This window comes from Perognathus longimembris, chromosome 15 (genome assembly GCF_023159225.1).
Source record: "Perognathus longimembris pacificus isolate PPM17 chromosome 15, ASM2315922v1, whole genome shotgun sequence".
NCBI lineage: Eukaryota > Metazoa > Chordata > Mammalia > Rodentia > Heteromyidae > Perognathus > Perognathus longimembris.
In genome coordinates this window covers 29,653,721-29,672,107 of record NC_063175.1, presented here as the reverse complement: position 1 = coordinate 29,672,107, position 18,387 = coordinate 29,653,721, and the positions used below count along the sequence as shown (strand labels likewise).

At 38.0% G+C, this 18,387-nt stretch overlaps 1 protein-coding gene across 5 annotated transcripts in view; it reads right to left on the bottom strand.

Annotated features, from left to right (window-relative positions):
- Dtna (dystrobrevin alpha) overlaps nucleotides 1–18,387 on the bottom strand; it is a 235,311-nt gene that overhangs the window by 143,590 nt on the left and 73,334 nt on the right. Inside the window, exon 1 of one of the 5 annotated variants that reach the window (XM_048363434.1) lies at nucleotides 10,913–11,135. The exons of the other annotated variants lie outside the window; for them this stretch is intronic. The gene's annotated coding sequence lies outside the window, so the exon portion shown is untranslated. Of the gene's footprint in view, nucleotides 1–10,912; nucleotides 11,136–18,387 lie in introns of those variants that run through there. 5 annotated transcript variants of the gene reach the window in all.

Below are 18,387 nucleotides of genomic sequence, written 5' to 3'. Positions count from 1 at the left end.
TAGAACCACGGGCAGGAAACAAGAAGTTTAAGGAAATACAAATCTTGAAGTCTTAAAGCTCCTCTAAACTTATCTAGTATGCCCAGAAGGCTTAATCACTAGGTAGAGAATCCTCAGCAGGTATAAATAACCTGAGGTTGCTTTTAGATTGTCTGCTTTGGTTGGGGAACCGCCAGACCTACAAAGACTATTATTTCAGGTTTGCCATTTATGTCTCTGCACTGAATTTCCCATCTCTGTCTTTTCTCTGTGTCCCAATTTAGATTGTGTTTACTTTTATATCTTTGAGGGGCCTAGTCTGTTCTCAAAAATACCATTTGAGTGCCAAGCATGGAATATACCCATGCTTTAAAAACATTATTAAGTGTGAAATTCTTTTAATAGATTTGCATTGTACCTTCAATTTTAACACAGGGAAATATCCAACATTTTATGGAAAGTATACACTCTATTATTTGTTTTGTTAGCTCTTCTATAAGCAGTACTCTCAAAGGAAATAGAAGCAACTTGTCACCTAGGAACTGAATTCAGAAGATATTAGAATTTTTCGCTGTCCTTTCCCATTCCTCATTTATAGAAACAAACAAACAAACAAAACTCCAACAAGTGGTTTTATTTCTTGATTATAGATAAAGCAGCTTAATGACTTAAGACAAATAGTTGGGAGAGAAGAGTTAGCTATTGTATTGATTGCTTTTGTTATCTGTTGGGAGAGAATTCTTGACATAAATTAGTGGAGGAAGGGTTTATTTTGATTCATTTGTTTCAGAGGTTCCTTAGGGCAGGGAGGGAATGGTGAAATAGAAGAGTCACATCTTGGTGGCCAGAAAGCAGAAGAATGTGTGTACAGGAAAAGGCCAGGGAACTGAAGAGCCACAAGTAACACTGCCCCACTGGCCTACTTCCTCCAAATAGGCCCCTATGTGCGTCATCTCTTGATAGGCCCATCATATTATTAATCCATCAAAGGATTAATCCATTGTAGGTTGGAGGACTCAGGACCCAATGAGCTTCCAGAAGTCAGCTAGGGGCCAAGATCTCAATTTCTGGGAGACATTTCACAGTCAAATTGTAACATCTATGGAGCCAGACCTACCTTCCTTCAAATCTCCTTACTGTATGTGCTACCTGCATCATTTTGAGGAAATAAACTTAACATTTTCTTACCTTCAATCTCCTTTTAATTTGAAAATGGACATGGCAATTTATAGAACTCCATAAGGACAGAATTGAGATGATTTTGTACAATGTTTGGTGTTGTATCTATTCATTATTATCATGCTTTCAATATCCTTTTCCTCCTGTTATTTCTTCTGACATCTTTGGTCATGCATTCCATGTGATTGCAATGGGCCATCTTGGTTTTCCTTTAGACGGAACGGTGGACAATTGGACTAAATCTGGGGGGCAGAATTCCCCATCCCCCTAGCTAAGGTGACTGCTCAGGAATATGGACACAATTGTGCCAAGTTACTTTACTTGTTAGAATTCTGAGTTACTAAGAAAAAAAATCCCTTATTGGGAATATAAAGCTAGTGGTGTGTGACTTGTGGGACTGCTAGCAGGTAGCCATCTGCTAGTTGTGTAGAAAGTCTACCAAAGCCTGTTAAAGCTCTCTTCCAAGAGCCAGCCACAGAATCTGGTTATGGTGTTTAGAAGTCACTGACAATAAGGCTAAATAGAAATAGGTAGAGCCACAAACAGGGAAAGATAGAGCTCTGGGAATGTCCTGAGGCCTCTACAGACAAGATCATATAAGTATGAAACCAGTCCTGGGGCTTGAACTCGGGCCTGAGCACTGTCCCTGGCTTCTTTTTGCTCAAGGCTGGCACTCTGCCACTTGAGCCACAGAGCTATTTTCGGCTTTTTCTGTTTATGTGGTGCTGAGGAATCGAACCCAGGGCTTCATGTATACGAGAAGAGCACTTAAGACAAATGACTCCAAAAGCAATACTTGCAAAACTGTTTGGTGTAAATCAACTGAACAACTCATGGGGGGAAAGGGAAAGGGAGAGGGGGAGGGGAAATGAGGGAGGAGGTAACAAACAGTACAAGAAATGTATCCAGTACCTAAAGTAGGAAAATGTATCCTCTCTGTACATCAGTTTGACAATAAATTTTTTTTTTAAAAAGTATGAAGCCAACTGTATGTGTGGGTTCCTGTGATATACATAAACAATTTCCTCCTTTCAAAGCTGGTTGCAATGGCATTTCTCAACCTGTAACAGGAAGCACCTATTACAGGTCTCTTCTGTTTTCTTGTATTACTTTACAAAAGTTAACTAGAAAGCATTGCCTTTTCTTTCTCTTTCTCAAGGTATTTTTTTTGGGGGGGGGAGGCAAACTATTTAGAAAAACTACAAAAATTAGAAAAATTAAAACCAGGCTTTAACTGTTTGGTTACTAGTCTTATTGCCTTTTTCTATACACAGCTGTATTCACATTGACTGTACAATTTCAAGTTCTGACTTTTGAATCCTAATTTATATCACAGCACTACAAAAATAATATAGTTGAAGAAAATTTAGAGCACACAGGAAAGCAAACAGAAAAATCAGCCATTATATATCGGTAATAACCATTACTATTATTCTGCGTAATTTCCTTCTATCTATTTTTTGGCTGTCTTTCACCTCCCCACCACACAATATTTTGTATTATAAAGCATTTTATAAAAGGCATATTTTCTCTCAGTAAACTTTTTTAAACAAGACTTTTCAATTGGTTTTCATCAAGTGGATTCACTACTATTTACCCAGTTTTCCACTGTTGGGTATTTAGTTGGCTTAATAATTTTCATGTTTAAAATAATACTGTGCTTACGTATGTAACTGTAACCCCTCTGTACATCACCTTATCATAAAATTAAATAAAAAAAAATAATAATATGATCAAAGTCCCTATTTACACATTTTAGGGCACAAATATTTTCTTTTTAGACATCCCTAAAAGTAGACTTACTATATCAGTAGTCAGTAGCATTTTAAATCAATTAAAAATATTATCAAACTCTTGTTTTGCATGCTTGTGGTACTATTTGTTAAAACCGCTTGAATTCTCAGGCTACAAGTAAAGGACAGAAAAGCCCTAGGAGGCACAGATGCTGTCAAGGCACCTGCTGGTCACTCAGACTTGAATTTTCAGCTTCCCCCTCTCCTCTGCAGTCTCCTGTATGATTCTAGGGTCCCCATGTTTCTGCTATCTTTTTTAAAAATTTTATTTATTTATTTATTTATTTATTTTCAAATTTTTATTATCAAACTGATGTACAGAGAGGTTACAGTTTCATACGTTAGGCATTGGATACATTTCTTGTACTGTTTGTTACCTTGTCCCTCATACCCCCCTCCCTCCTCCCCCTTTCCCTTCCCCTCCCCCCCCCCCGGAGGTGTTCAGTTCACTTACACCAAACAGTTTTGCAAGTATTGCTTTTGTAGTTGTTTGTCTTTTTTTACCCTGTGTCTCTCAAATTTGGTATTCCCTTTCAATTTTCTGCATCCAATACCTGTATACACGGTTTCCAATATACTCAGATAAGATTACAGAGATAGTGTAGGTACAACCACAGGAAGGTGATACAAGAACATCATCAATAATAGAAGCTACATATACACATGGGACGTTGAAAGTAGTTACAACTGTGGTATAACAATTGTTTCAATAACATGGAGTTCATTTCACTTAGCATCATCTTATGTGTTCATAAGGGTATAGCTATTGGGCCTTGTGATGCTCTGCTATGACTTGCCTATGTTTCTGCTATCTTGAGCCATGGTGTCCTCAGTCCTCCCTGGTCTCCGTCTGCTGCTTACTCATCATGCACAACCCACAGCAGCAGTGTCATCCCAGGGAAATCCAGCACAACAGGGGCATTGTTCTTGCTTTGCTGACTGGTAGTTGTAATGTTTCAGTGTCTTGAATTCTACATCTGTTGAAGTTCTTATTTCCGTTAGATTTCAAGCCAATTATTTTCCTATAAAACTCAGTGCAGGGAATCACAGTCTACCCACCCCACTCTCAATAGACCTGAAATGGAGGACGAAGATCAGAAGTCAAGTTTGTACTTGACTGTTGTAGGGTGGGGTCTGTCTGGATTAACCCTGATGAGTTTTACCCAACCTCTCCCTATGGCTATGCTTTTGCCAGCCTCTGGCCTCTGGCCTGGTTCTCCTTTCTGACTGCCAATGTCTCACATTTACTCCCTTAGGTTATAAAACTGTCAGAGGATGTGATTCCTGGCAAGATGTCAACGAACAAATTGACCTATTATCAAATACTAAGTATGGAAGATTTTATTTGTTCTCATTATTACCATTAGCAGCAGTGATTCTCTTGTATCCACTTCCTGTGGTTGCACCGGCACTATCGCTGTATCTTATCTGAGTACATTGGAAACTGTATATACTGGTACTAGAACTAGGAAAGTGAAAGGGAATACCAAAATCGAGAGACAAAGGATAAAAAGACAAACGACTACAAAAGCAATACTTGCAAAACTGTTTGGTGTAAACCAACTGAACAATTCATGGGGGCGAAGGAAAGGGGGATGGGGGGAGGAGGGAGGAGGTAACAAACAGCACAAGAATGTACCCAATACCTTACATATGAAACTGTAACCTCTCTGTACATCACTTTTACAATAAATAAGAAAAAAATAAAAAAGAAATCAGAGTCACACAAACTGATGTATATACATCTACTTATTATAGGTGTATCATCTACCTATCTATCAATCAATCATCTATCTATCTATCTATCTATCTATCTATCTATCTATCTATCTATCTATCGTATTTCAACAAGACACAGTCTTTCATATGAATATCTCAACTGTGCCAGGAAAACTTAATTTGTAGTATTTGAACAGAAAGAGGTTTTTCCAACTCTTAAGGGGTATGGTCTTTAAAAATAAAAGCTATATGTACACTTTACATAAAAAATATAACTGCCCTTGCTACTATCTGAGCCATGTCAGGTAGAATGACATGAATACTGGAAAGTGTTATAGGCTTATAATGTAAAAAAATAGTTGCTAATATTTTATGGTTTTATTATCTGCTCACGTTGTAAGCACTTTTCAAACATCATGTCATTACATAGAATAGGTTGGTATAAATTATGATCAAGAATTCACTAATGCTTTCCCTCTCAGTAGCTCTGTGCTTTTGGGGGAGATGACCTCTCCAGCTCTAATTCTTCACCCATAACATAAAGTATTGAAAATACCTCATGAAGTGTTTGTAAGGATTAATAAAGAGGTAACAAAACTACTTATATTTACTCAGTTATTTTCATGTGCTGTTAAATTTGTTTAAATGTGTTGTACAAATAACACTTTGAACACTATCTGGCCCTAAAAAGGGACATGAAACTCTCATGAGATTGTCACACAACTTGCTTCTCTATGTCTTCTAGTATGCTTGGGTTTCCTTTTGTCATACAATATGGTCTTCATGCCATGCTCTTTGCTTTTCCTTTTCTTTTTCCTTCCTTCTCTTCCTTTCCTTCTTCCTTTCCTCTGTTCCTCCCTCTCTCCCCCTCTCCCTCCCTCCCTCCCTCCCTCTTTCCCTCTCTGTCTCTTTCTCCTTCCTTCCTTCCTTCCTTCCTTCCTTCCTTCCTTCCTTCCTTCTTCCTCTCTTTCTTCTCTCTCTCTCCTCTCCTCTCTCTCTCTCTCTCTCTCTCTTCTCTTCTCTTCTCTCTCTTTCCCTTTTTCTTTCTTTCCCCCAACCTTCTTGTCCTGTGATCACAGATCTGGAAGAAATAAAAACATAGCTATTTTTAGAAAATAGCAGGGGCTTCCATGCAGGAAGGAATCATTTCTATGATCTTCCAACCTATAGACGAACATGACCATGCTGCCAAGAGGGAAACATAAACCCAAAGAAACACTTGATGCAAAGGCAGGAGAATAACAATGAGCCCATATCAAATATTTGATTAGAATAGCTGCTGCTTCTACACTGCATTTTGATCTTTCTAGATGAGCACTATATTCTTAAAAATTGTTTGTTGAAGAATTATTTGCAGAAAAATCAAAGAATATTAAAATAATTATTTTGCCAGTCCTGGGGCTTGAACTCAGGGCCTGGGCACTGTTCCTGAGCTTTGGTGCTCAAGACTAGAGCTCTACCACTGCTGGCTTTTTCTGAGTAGTTTATTGGAGATAAGAGTCTCACAGACTTTCCTACCCAGTCTGGCTTTGAAACATAATCCTCAAATCTCAGCCTCCTGAGTAGCTAGGATTATAGGCATGAACCATCTGTGCTTGGCTAAGATTTTTTTTTAAGACAGAGATAATGTCATGAAGATCCCACCTCAGTTAAAAATAACTGATAACCCCAGTAGCACTGTGATGTGTGACATGTTGCTTGTTTCCAACAGCATGATTTGTGCAGTTACTGTTGTTAGAAAATGTGTATAAGATAAGATCTGTTGTTTCCTTGACCACAACAATCTTGTTCAAGTTCTTCAAGAACTTTCCAGGCAGAAAAAAACTATGTTAGATATTTTCTACCTGACTTAACACAGGCAACTGACAAACCACCAATCCAATTTCCTCCTTTTCAACATCTGCTTTCACTCTCTTAGCTTTCAACCACTCTTCCCTTTGTTCTGGATGGTAGCCTTAACTTTAGGATACATTCCCGTCCATTCAGTACCTCCCTGTGGTCTATTTTCTATAGTGCTGCCATTATCACCCCAAGTGCATACAGTACTCAGGGAAAGACAATTTAAATTCCATAGAATAGCTAACTTGAGACTTAGCATTGTGGCCAGAGCTAACACTGGTCTCACATCCTAGCCCTTCCTTTATAGAACTTGTATTATCAGTGTGGACAATATTTCCTTCATGGATCTTGGTAGAAATTGACATGAAAATACCTGACAGCAGGTTGTTGATAGATGATTATTGTGGTGGTGATGGTGGTGATGACGAGGACGAGGACCTGGTTTCTAAACACTTTCAGGAGTTCTGGGGTTTGGTTAGCTTGTGGGTATTTGAAAGTAATTAGTGAGTTTCTTTTCTTATTGTTCTGTGAGACCTTATTATACACAGTGAATATTCACTTTTTCTCTTTCATAAATGATATAAGTACTGTTTCTACTTTGTTATTTGGCTAAAGATTTCTTAAAGAATTTTCCAGAAGCACTAAGTTTTCACAACATTGTTCCTTTATAGATTCTGACTTGGGGTACATGTGGCTCTCTCTCTCTCTCTCTCTCTCTCTTCTTTGTTTACCACTTCAATGGATATTCATTTTATGTTAGATTTTTTTAAATGTATTTTTTCCTCAAACAAAACCATATTAACAGGTTTCAGATTTATGTACACAATTGGTGTAGACAATACTCTTGTTATTTGTTTAAAATGAATAATTAAAAATTTATAACAAAATGTTGAAAGGTCATAAATACTAATTTTTTCACAACATGCATGGCAGATGGGGAATTATAGTAGAATGACTCTAAAGTATATATCTAATTAGTACTTATTGTGAAAGTAAAACTCTTTGATTACTTCTTTGTATACTAAAAATAGAACAAGTGGTTCATTCCTAGAAATGTGTTTGTTCTTTTCCTATCAAATATTAGTTCATACATTTGTAAAATTCCTGATAAGTTTAATCATTTTTCATGATAGCCTCTATTGCTTATGGAACAAACCTAACAAACTTTATAATGCTATCTGTTAAGAATATAATAAAGTTCACCTATTGTTAGAGAATTATAAATGCTACTAATGGAATTAATTAAGTTTAGAAGAAAATTTCTGAGCCATGCTCATGCCCATAATCCTAGCTACTCAGGAGGCTGAGATCTGAGGATCCAGGTTCAAAGCGAGCCCAGGCAGGAAAGTCCCTGAGACTCTTATCTTCAGTCAATCACCAGAAAACCAGAAGTGGCACTGTGGTTCAAGTGGCAGAGCACTAGCCTTGAGCTGAAGAGCAACCAGGAACAGCACTCAGGCTGAGTTCAAGCCCAACTGACAAAAAAAAAAAAAAGGAGGAAAATTTCTGAGAATCATACAACCCATTGTAAATGTCTATTTCTAAGACACACTAACCTAGACAGGGAGCCAAAAGTATATGTCTATCTTACTCTCCAAATTAATCATTAATACTAATGATTAATCATCACCCTGGTACTATTACTTCCCTTTTTACTTGAAACTTTTAGGAATCTTAGGAATCTGAAAACAAGAGTACAACTTTTTTTTATACAAAAGCGACCTGGTGGAGTGGGGAGATAGCTCAGTGGTAGAGTGTCTACTTAGCATTCAGAGGCACTGGGCTTCATCCCCAGCACTAGAAACAAACATACAAAAAACAAAACTAAACTAAAACCAAACTAGTCAACAAAACAATTATATAATGGTCTACAGTTATGCCCACTGTTATGAAATAAAAATTCAAATTAACTACTCTTCAAAATGGTATGCAGAGTTGATATTGAGCCACCCATTGGGATAATTATCTATTTAGAAATATTGTCCTTAGAGTACAAAAATTACCAACTTTTTAGGAGGGGCCATATAAATCAATGCAGTTCTCCATCATGACTATCACAACTATCTGCTTAATAGTGGTAAATGTGCAGATAATTAGTTGTTTGTCTAAGTGTCTATGAGTTCTAAAAATTAAAGTAAAATGCTATGCAAGACTACTGGCAGCTGACTAAAAATGATCAGGAAAGCATGAGTTAAACAGGAGTTGGCAAAAATATTCAATAAGTTTTCTTACTTAAAGCCAAGGAAAAGGTAACTTTGCTTCTTAAGAATATACAGAAACAACTCTAAAAAGACCCCACCCTCTGACCTCTCAATGACTATGACTTCACAAATGGGTATGTACAGAAGGTCTAGTGTCACAGGAACAGAGATCCTGGCTTTTGCAAACTTTTAGGTCTAGTAGCTGTGCTGAGAGATATCTTAGCCCACAACATGAACTGAAACACACTTAAACTATAAGGATATTTTAAAAAATCCAATTAACAAGAAAGAGCTAATCTGTCTTATCATGTATTTTTGATATCGAATAATGAAATCATAGTACTTTTTACCTAATTCATACTCTATATCGTCTTTCATTTGTACTTAACCCACTCCAGTACTAATGGAAAAAAACGAGAACTTGAATAAAAGATCACACATTTGGCTTTAGCTTCTATCTCCTTTTTTCCCTTGATATTCTCTCTGTGTGTGTGTGTCTCTCTCTCTCTTTCCCTTTTATTTTTCTTTTAATAGACTACTTTTTACCTCAGAAATTTCCAGCTTTGAGAATTTCACACTGTACAATATATCATGCGGTACCATCTTTCATCAATTTTGGGGAATCTCCTATTCTCTGGTAGGAACAAGAAATACTTGGGAAACTATCTTACGTGTTGAAGAAAATACTCAGCACGTACTGTATTCAAAGCAGCCGAAAGAAAAAGCAAAGAATAAAGTCAAACACAAAACATGCATCTTTTAAAAATGTTACAAGATGCTATTAACAAAAAATAAAATTGGTATTTGTTACACTGGAAAGCATTCTCTTTACTTGAAACCCTGACAAAATATTGCTTTTAATAGTGGTGATCATAATTCTTTGCTCCGATGTGGGAGAGAACTTTGACAAGTGTAAGCTACAGACTAAGGAAATAACAAGGAAAATTCAGAGCACAAATGGGGGTGACGAAATCTAATTCTCCCCATGAAGGAAGTGTATGTATATAACTAGAATTGGGATAATTTATTTGCTTTTATCCTAATTAGTACCAGTTAGTGGCAAATCATGGCTTTAACCTCACTGCAAAAGTTCTTCTCAAAGATTTTCCTCTGTGGAAAGAAACATTACATGTGGATAGGTAAATAGGCTACAACCGCAGTGGCAATCTGCTACTCTTAAGGTTTTGTCTCTAAAAACTCCCAAGTTAGCACCAAGTATTGAAGTTGCAGAAGTCAGTCCTTTGCTGGAAGGCAGAACAAATTCTAGTGTCTTATGATAAAATCAAGCACAAAACATCTGTAAAAGCTATGTACAAGCAATCAAAACACACTGTTAATGCTCCCCTTCTTCATGAACATGTTCTGTGCATGTTGAAGCCTCCCTTCCAGCAAGCTGCTAGAGCGACACAGCACACAAACAACACAAGGAGGAGGCAGAGCCTGTGCTGGGAATTGAAGTCACCAGTCCACATTGAATTGTTTACATTCGGATCTTACCAGAAAGAGTTCATTTTAGATGCACCCAAATTGTACTTACTTCTATTTAAAAACAAAACAAAACCAAAAAACCTCTAGTACACATACAGTCACAACGCCTAAGAGAATAGATTACGAATGGAAATACAATACATGGCAAACATTATAAAACCTAACTGTTCATGTTGAAAGAAGGTGGCACTAACATGATTCAAGAATGAAAATAAAAGCCCACATATAAGAAAAACCTTTTAAAAATAACTTGCTAGAAAACTTTGCCCTACTGCTTAAAAAAGTACAAGACAAGTAGCTTTGGACCTTTGCCATCCACTAACTATCAAGGTGTCCTCTAAAAAGAGTGGACCATTTTTAAAGGACAAAATAAGGGACTACTTTTCTCAGTCTCACCTAGAGCTAAAGACACAGTAATTACTATGCTCTGATTCCTTCCTTTCCAGTTTTCTTTCTTTGACTTACACTCACACACATGCATACACACCATAGAACTACAACAATTCACAGCCTGTTAAGACTTCCAACATTTTAGACGTTGCAGTTAAGAACAGATGAAATCAGAGGCAGAGGATTTGGGGAAGGGGACCGAGGAATGTGTCCTGTGCCCATGAAGGGGTGGGGGTGGGGGCAGCAGTGAAATTCCACCCAGTAAGTTATGCCACCACAGCCCAAGTGAGAGAGTTCAGTTTAAAAGATCCAATTATACCTTACCTGATTTTGCAGTTAAATGCATCAACATGCCTCTAATTCTTCGTCAGGAACACTACATAGGCTGAGAGCACTAGTATTTGACCTCATACATTTCCAAGGGGAAGCTCCAAAGTAACCTTTAACTTCAATAAAAAGCTGTGTTCATTCTTCCCCTAGTCCTCAACACACAGCAATCTAATACACCTCATCATGTGGTCCGTTGCCATGGGAGCGGCGAATCCAGCTGCTGAAATACAAAAGACTGACAAAAAGTTGCTTTTCTTCCCCTCCACCCACCCTGACAAAGTCAGATTTTTTTTTTCTGTATGACAAGTCTAATTTGAATATGTTTTTCTTGCTGACTCAACTCTATGAACAAGGGTGGGGGGGGGACACGACGTGAAAAGAAAACGAATAACAGGAATAGAATAAAAGGTCTCTTACAGCATTTAAACTAATGAAATCACCACTAATCTCTTGAAATACTGATTATTATCTCCTACAACTTTTGCCAACTGAATATGCTTAAATGCCAGTTAGTAACTCAATAGGAAATAAACCCACAGCACCTTTAAAACATTAAAAATACATTAAATTATTCAGTAAACACAGATGCTGAGAACATACATCTATATATGAAGGGCTGATTCAAAGTATTTCTTCCCCTCCCTAGAGGAAACTTTCAATCCCAGCTTAGGGGTGGGAGGTAAAATTCTTCACTTTCTTCTTATGGAAGTCCAGTGTTTAAGAATTATTTCAACAGATCAGGTTTCAGTTCTACTTGACAATGATCATAAATTTAGATCTATAGTGATGTAGTTTTCCAGAAACAACTGAACTATATTTGAGAGGCTTGATCTTAGAAGGAAGATCTAGATTTTGGGACAGGTTTAACTCTGCACACTTCTTGGTTGCTCTGATGTCTATGGCTGAGAGGTAAACAGTCACCTTCAGTTTCCCAGGCACTGATGAAGTTTTGGTGCCAAAAGCTTCCTGTCCCCCATGTTTTCTGTACCCTGCTACATACAGCTTCCCCAGTAGGAGTCTGTCCTCCTGTCTGCTGGGGCCTTTGCTGTTCCTTAGACCTCCTTTGCTTATATAGTCTTGCTGCTTACCCAATTCACTTCCAATTTCTAAATCATTAGCTAATGTGTGCCTCTTGTTTATGCAACTCTATGAACATAGCTTGCTCTTCCCTCTCCAAACATGGAGTCCCTAAGGAAGAGGAACCTTGTCCCATTCATCTTTCTGTCTCAGATAACTGGTAAATGATTTTGGTATAGGCAAGGCTCCTTCTGTCAAAAATCCTGACTTTAGGAAAAAGAAGCACCAAGCTTTGACTTGGAATTTATTGAGTGTTCAATATGGTTGTGGTTTTCCCACAAGAGGACCAGTGAGAGGGTTCAACGACACCTGACTTCTCCCTGGTGCTGACATTTATTTTTAACCAGATACGCATTATTTATTAGTCAGCTGCCTTCCAGTAAGAGGTTAGATGACAACACAGAATAAAGGCAGTGACTGCTTATGTGACTAGCTGGGGCAGCTGTCCTCAACTCCTGCTCATCGATGAGGAAATGACTAGTCCAGGGCTCTCCATGTCCCTCTGTGATATGGAATATGGGAAGAGGATTAGAGTTGGAAGCTGATCTCTTGGGTCTTTGGTTTTTAAATATGAAAGGAAATCAGAGTATGTAAAGCAGCTCATTGCAGTATTGATATTGCATTACCAGAAAATGGTCAGAGCATTTATTTATTTTATTATTATTATTTTTTGGCCAGTCCTAGGGTTTGGACTCAGGGCCTGAGCACTGTCACTGGCTTCTTTTTGCTCAAGGCTAGCACTCTACCACTTGAGCCACAGCGCCACTTCTGGCCTTTTTGTATATATGTGCTGCTGAGGAATTGAACCCAGGGCTTCATGTATACTAGGCAAGCACTCTTGACACTAGGCCATATTCCTAGCCCCAGGTCATCATAACATTTATTAGTGATACTTTTACAAATTAAGTGGAGTACTAGTAATCTTCCATGAAAGGTATCAGCATGGAAATTATGTTGATAGTTTGCTTTGTGTGTGTGTGTGTGTGTGTGTGTGTGTGTGTGTGTGTGTGTGTGTGTGTGTGTGGCTTAGGTCTTGAACTCGGGGTCTAGATATTGCTCCTGAGCTTTTTTGCTCAAAGCCAGTGCTCTACCACTTGAGCCACACCTCCACTTCTAGCCTTTCTGGTGATTTACTGGAGATAAAGAGTCTCATGGACTTTGTTGCCCCGGCTGACTTTGAACCATGATCCTCAGATCTCAGCCTCCTGAGTAGCTAGGATTACAGTCAAGAGCTCCCAAGTCCCAGCTCTGTAGAGTTTATTTAAAATAATTTATTGCTTTTAGACTCATAGTAGTCTTTCAAAGGAGGTATAACTTCCTTGTTACACTGGGGCTTGTACTCAAGGCTTTGCAACTGCTAGGCAAGCACTTTATCACTCAAGACACCCCAAATCCTTTTTATTTTAGTGTTTTTGAGGTAGGGTCTCACATTTCTGGTCAGACTGGCCTTGGACCATGTTCCTGCAACATTTGCTTTCCAAGTAGCTGGGATTAAAGATTTGAGCTACTATGCCTGGCTTGATTTTCAAAACAGGATCTTGTCTTTTCCTTCCTTCCTTCCTTCCTTCCTTCCTTCCTTCCTTCCTTCCTCCTTCCTTCTTTCCTTATTTTTTCCTCTCTTTCTTTTACTTGGACTGGCCTGGAATCTTAATAGTAAACTCACCCCTAAAAGGTCACTTTGATCTATCACAAGTACCTTAAACTACTTACTAGTATAGAGTTTTTAGCTGTTTTTCTCCACAGATGTCTACTTTAGGATATTACAAAGCCAACAACATTGGAAACTTAGCATTAAAATATCTATGAAGAGGGCTGGGTATATGGCCTAGTGGCAAGAGTGCTTGCCTCATACACATGAAGCCCTGGGTTCAATTCCCCAGTACCACATATACAGAAAACCGCCAGAAGTGGCACTGTGGCTTAAGTAGCAGAGTGCTAGCCTTGAGCAAAAGAAAGCCAGGGACAGTGCTCAGGCCCTGAGCCCAAGCCCCAGGACTGGCCAAAAAATAATAATAATAAAATAAATAAATGCTCTGACCATTTTCTGGTAATGCAGTATCAATGCTGCAATGAGCTGCTTTACATACTCTGATTTCCTTTCATATTTAAAAATCTATGAAGATATAATACAACCATCAGCCAGGGGTTAAAATAGCTGCATGTCAGACACAAAATGAAACAAAAGGAAGACAACCCCATAGCATTCCTTCCAGATATATTGCCAGAAAGAATAAACCAAATGAGTAAGTTGTCTATTGCAAGATTTCTCTTCCATTAAAAAGAAAGAAGGAAAAGAAAAGCCCTACAACAAAATCAGTTGAGATGATTAAAATAGCCCTGGCACTACTACAACCCTCAAAAAGCTTCCAGTGTTGTGACTCATGAGGCTCCAATCCTACAAAGATCATGAAATAGAACAGGCAAAAAGACAAGAAGCAGCCACATTGGCAAATTAGCAGCAGCTAATCTGCTTCTGGGCAGTGTGGAGAGGAAAGACTAATAGGGCCACAATTTGAATAATTCATACCTATTCTTGTGTGTAGCTGGGTGAAGAGTGCTTGCACTCATTGCTTTGGGCATCTTTACCTTGTGCATTTTTGTCCCTACAGACAGTGGCCATGATATGCAACTAATTCTTCATTTTGTAAACTTTATGAGCCTCGGCAGTTCCTAGATACTGCAGCTAGAGCATTTAATAGGGAAAACATGAAGGACACCTTTGTCTGATGTAAAACTAACTCTGATTGTTTCTCTTTATGGGAGAAGACAGAGTGGACATGGCTTCACAGAGTTCAAAACACCCTCTTCCTGTGAACAGAACTTATCAAGGAACTTGTGCAGGGTTACCCACTTGAATGCATAGAAACATTTCAATCCTGTGGAAGTGAAGTGCTTCTGTGGCCTATGGGTAACTTGGAAAGTACTCTGAGGATATCTGTTTGCAGAGCTCTGGTTCCACATCAGCGGCTGGGAGTTTAGGAAGTTATCTGCTTGACTGCTCTCTTTGGAGGGGCTAACACCCAATTTCCCGCAAACCCTTATTAATCACACCAGCCTAGAGGTCACAAGTTTGAAATAAACCACACATAAAACACTGGCAATGTTCATGAAACAAGGCAAAACAATCTAAACTTCTGCAAATGTCATTGTTCAGGTAACATTTTAAAACTATTTTTTTGGAGACTACAAATGGTCTTCTTGTTAAGGCACTGGTTTGTATTAAGAAAACTTGTTAGCAGCAACACAAAAAGAGATGATGAGATACTAAACAATATTTTTGCAAGCATACTGATTCTTGAGCCACTGTGAGCAGCTGACCTAAGAAATATGAATCATATTAGTATCTATTCTATTTTTTGTTCCTACCAAACAGCAAGGCAGTTGATAAACATCTCCATTTGTAACGAGAGCAATATATTCGACTTCACCCTTAATATGTTTGCAAAGTATACACTCCACTTTTGAAGTGAATTAATAGAACGTTTTTTTCTTTTTAGATTATCTTTAAGTAATTGTACAGAGGAGTTACCATTTAACAAAGCAGTTCATAAATACAACATATCTTGATCAATGTCACCCTTTCCAACACTTTCGCCCATCCCTCCCCTACCCATTCCTTCCCTCACTCTTCTGAATTTTGTAACATATACAGTGGGTTCTTGTTTGCATTTTCTTATTCTTGTCTTCATTCCTCTGCTTCTTTCCCCTTGAGCCCCACCCCATCCCTTTTGAGTATCTGCTTCCTGGTGTTTTATTTTGTTGAATTTTTATTTGACCTTTCTAAGGAATTCCACTATTTGAGCTCTCCCTCTGAATCTTCCTTATTTCAGTGAATACATTTGTATACACTTGCATACCACCCAGTGTATTTACTTACAACTTTATTAGCTAAATCCAGCTTCCACACAGGAAGGAGAACTGTGCCATAATAGATACAGTTTTTTTTTTTGGCCAGTCCTGGGCCTTGGACTCAGGGCCTGAGCACTGTCCCTGGCTTCTTCCCGCTCAAGGCTAGCACTCTGCCACTTGAGCCACAGCACCGCTTCTGGCCGTTTTCTGTATATGTGGTGCTGGGGAATCAAACCTAGGGCCTCGTGTATCCGAGGCAGGCACTCTTGCCACTAGGCTATATCCCCAGACCAATAGATACAGTTTTATAAAATATCCTATTTTAAAATAACACTATGAGTGTATGACAATGTATCCTATTTTTAACTTTTTATGTTTTACAGAGGTGATATACAGAGGGGGTTACAGTTGCATGAGTCAAGTAATGAGTACAATTCTTTTTGAACCCCTTCTCTTGCTCTCTCCCAATTTTTACCCTCCATCTTCACCCACAAGAGATAGTTCATTTTCCACGAAGAATCATGGAGTATCACTGTTATATTTGTTCACCTTTTGTTTCACTTTTTCTGTGCCCCCTTACCTGCCCAAATACAAACAGACTAACAAACAAGACAAAAGGAAAAGAAAACAAAAACAGCAACAACAGCAAATAAGAAAATCTCATTTCCTTTTCTTAGAGCTCATTTCATAGAATATTATTTTATATGATCATATGCACATAGCTATTTAGTTTTTGTCATCTACTCCTATGAATATCCTCCTTTGGCTTCAATGTGTGAACGTCTAGAGACCTATATAATTTATCATGACCCTATGCTATGTATTCTATTGATAACCTAATACGAACCCTGTATCATTTCATCTCACTCTTTCATGGAAGCTGACTCTCAAAACTCTGTATTTGTAGTTTTCACTTCTTTAAAAATTTTAATTTTATAGTTATATTCTGGATTTATTCTTAGTAAAATTATATTTGGCTTTCAAATTTATAGTAAAAGTTACACTTGTACATTTTCTTATTGAAAGTGTTTTGTTTGCATTTCAGAGAATTTAAAGAGTATAGAAGAAATTTCTGAAATAACATTAAAAGTATTCATAATTCAGTTATGAAATATAACAAATATTAATATTTTTATATATTCTCATTTAAAACCTTGCATAATTCTGAATATTATCTTCCAGTGAATGAAACACATGTGAATACACTATACTATTGGCATGTACATTGTTTGAAATTACTAGTATGGAAATCTATTACTTGGATATATTAGAACTAATTTAACCTTCCTTATTCTTTTTTTTTTGGCCAGTCCTGGGCCTTGGACTCAGGGCCTGAGCACTGTCCCTGGCTTCTTCCCGCTCAAGGCTAGCACTCTGCCACTTGAGCCACAGCGCCGCTTCTGGCCATTTTTTTCTGTATATGTGGTGCTGGGGAATCGAACCTAGGGCCTCGTGTATCCGAGGCAGGCACTCTTGCCACTAGGCTATATCCCCAGCCCTTCCTTATTCTTAAATATGCATTTAACCCCTCCCATGTCTCTTATGACAATCAGATTACTTTTGTGTATAATTATTTGGTTGTTTCAACGGTTGTTTCCTTAGAATATATTTCTGAAAATGAAGAGATTATTAATTTGTGTGTGTATGTCTGTGTGTGTGTGAGAGACAGAGAGAGAGAGAGAGAGAGAAAGAGAGAGAAGGGGGGGTGTCCTGGGTCTTGAACCAGGGCTTAAGCATAGTCACTGTTCCTGTGCTTTTGTTTGCTCTAGAATAACACTTTCCATTTGGTTCACAGTTTTACTTCTGGCTTTTTTTTTTTTTTTAGTAGTATTTATTGGAGATCATAGTCTCACAGATTTTCATGCCCTGGCTGGCTTCAAACCATGATCTTCATATCTCTGCCTCCTTAGTAACTACTAGGATTAAGGCTGAGATTATTAATTTTAAGTTAGTAAATGTAAGCACAAAATTTTAGAATTCATAGGATTTATATCTGTAATTTATTCAAATCTTTGGCTCATTGATTTTGTGGAGGAAATCAAGGCCAAATGAGGTGTAAATAACTTGCTCTTGTTACATGATTATTATTGTAGTGCGAGAGGAGAAACAGGGGTCCTTAATACAACTCCAAGTCACTCTTCCTTTTGCTGTCTTCTCATCCTAAAAGCAGATCATCTTTAGAGGTTCACACCCTGTTCCTGTGTGGTGTTGTGTATCAACCTGTGAAACTCAATGAATGGGTCACGTCAGGAAAAGGAGTTGACATGAACATGATTTGACATTGGTAGATTTTGGTCAATCACACAGGACACTCACACAGCACTCCAGAGCTATCTGATAGCAAAACAGGATGGACCTTGAGAAACCAACATTCTCCCAGATGCAAGTCTGTTCTGAGGAGTCAGGATGCTCCTAAAGTGAGTGAGTTTAAATTAATGTAAAACAATCAGACTTCTGTGATGTTCCTTAAGTTGTCTTATAGCCTTGAAGTCTATTGGGAGGGCAACAAATCTGTGTGATTTAAGGTGCTGACTTTCAAGCAA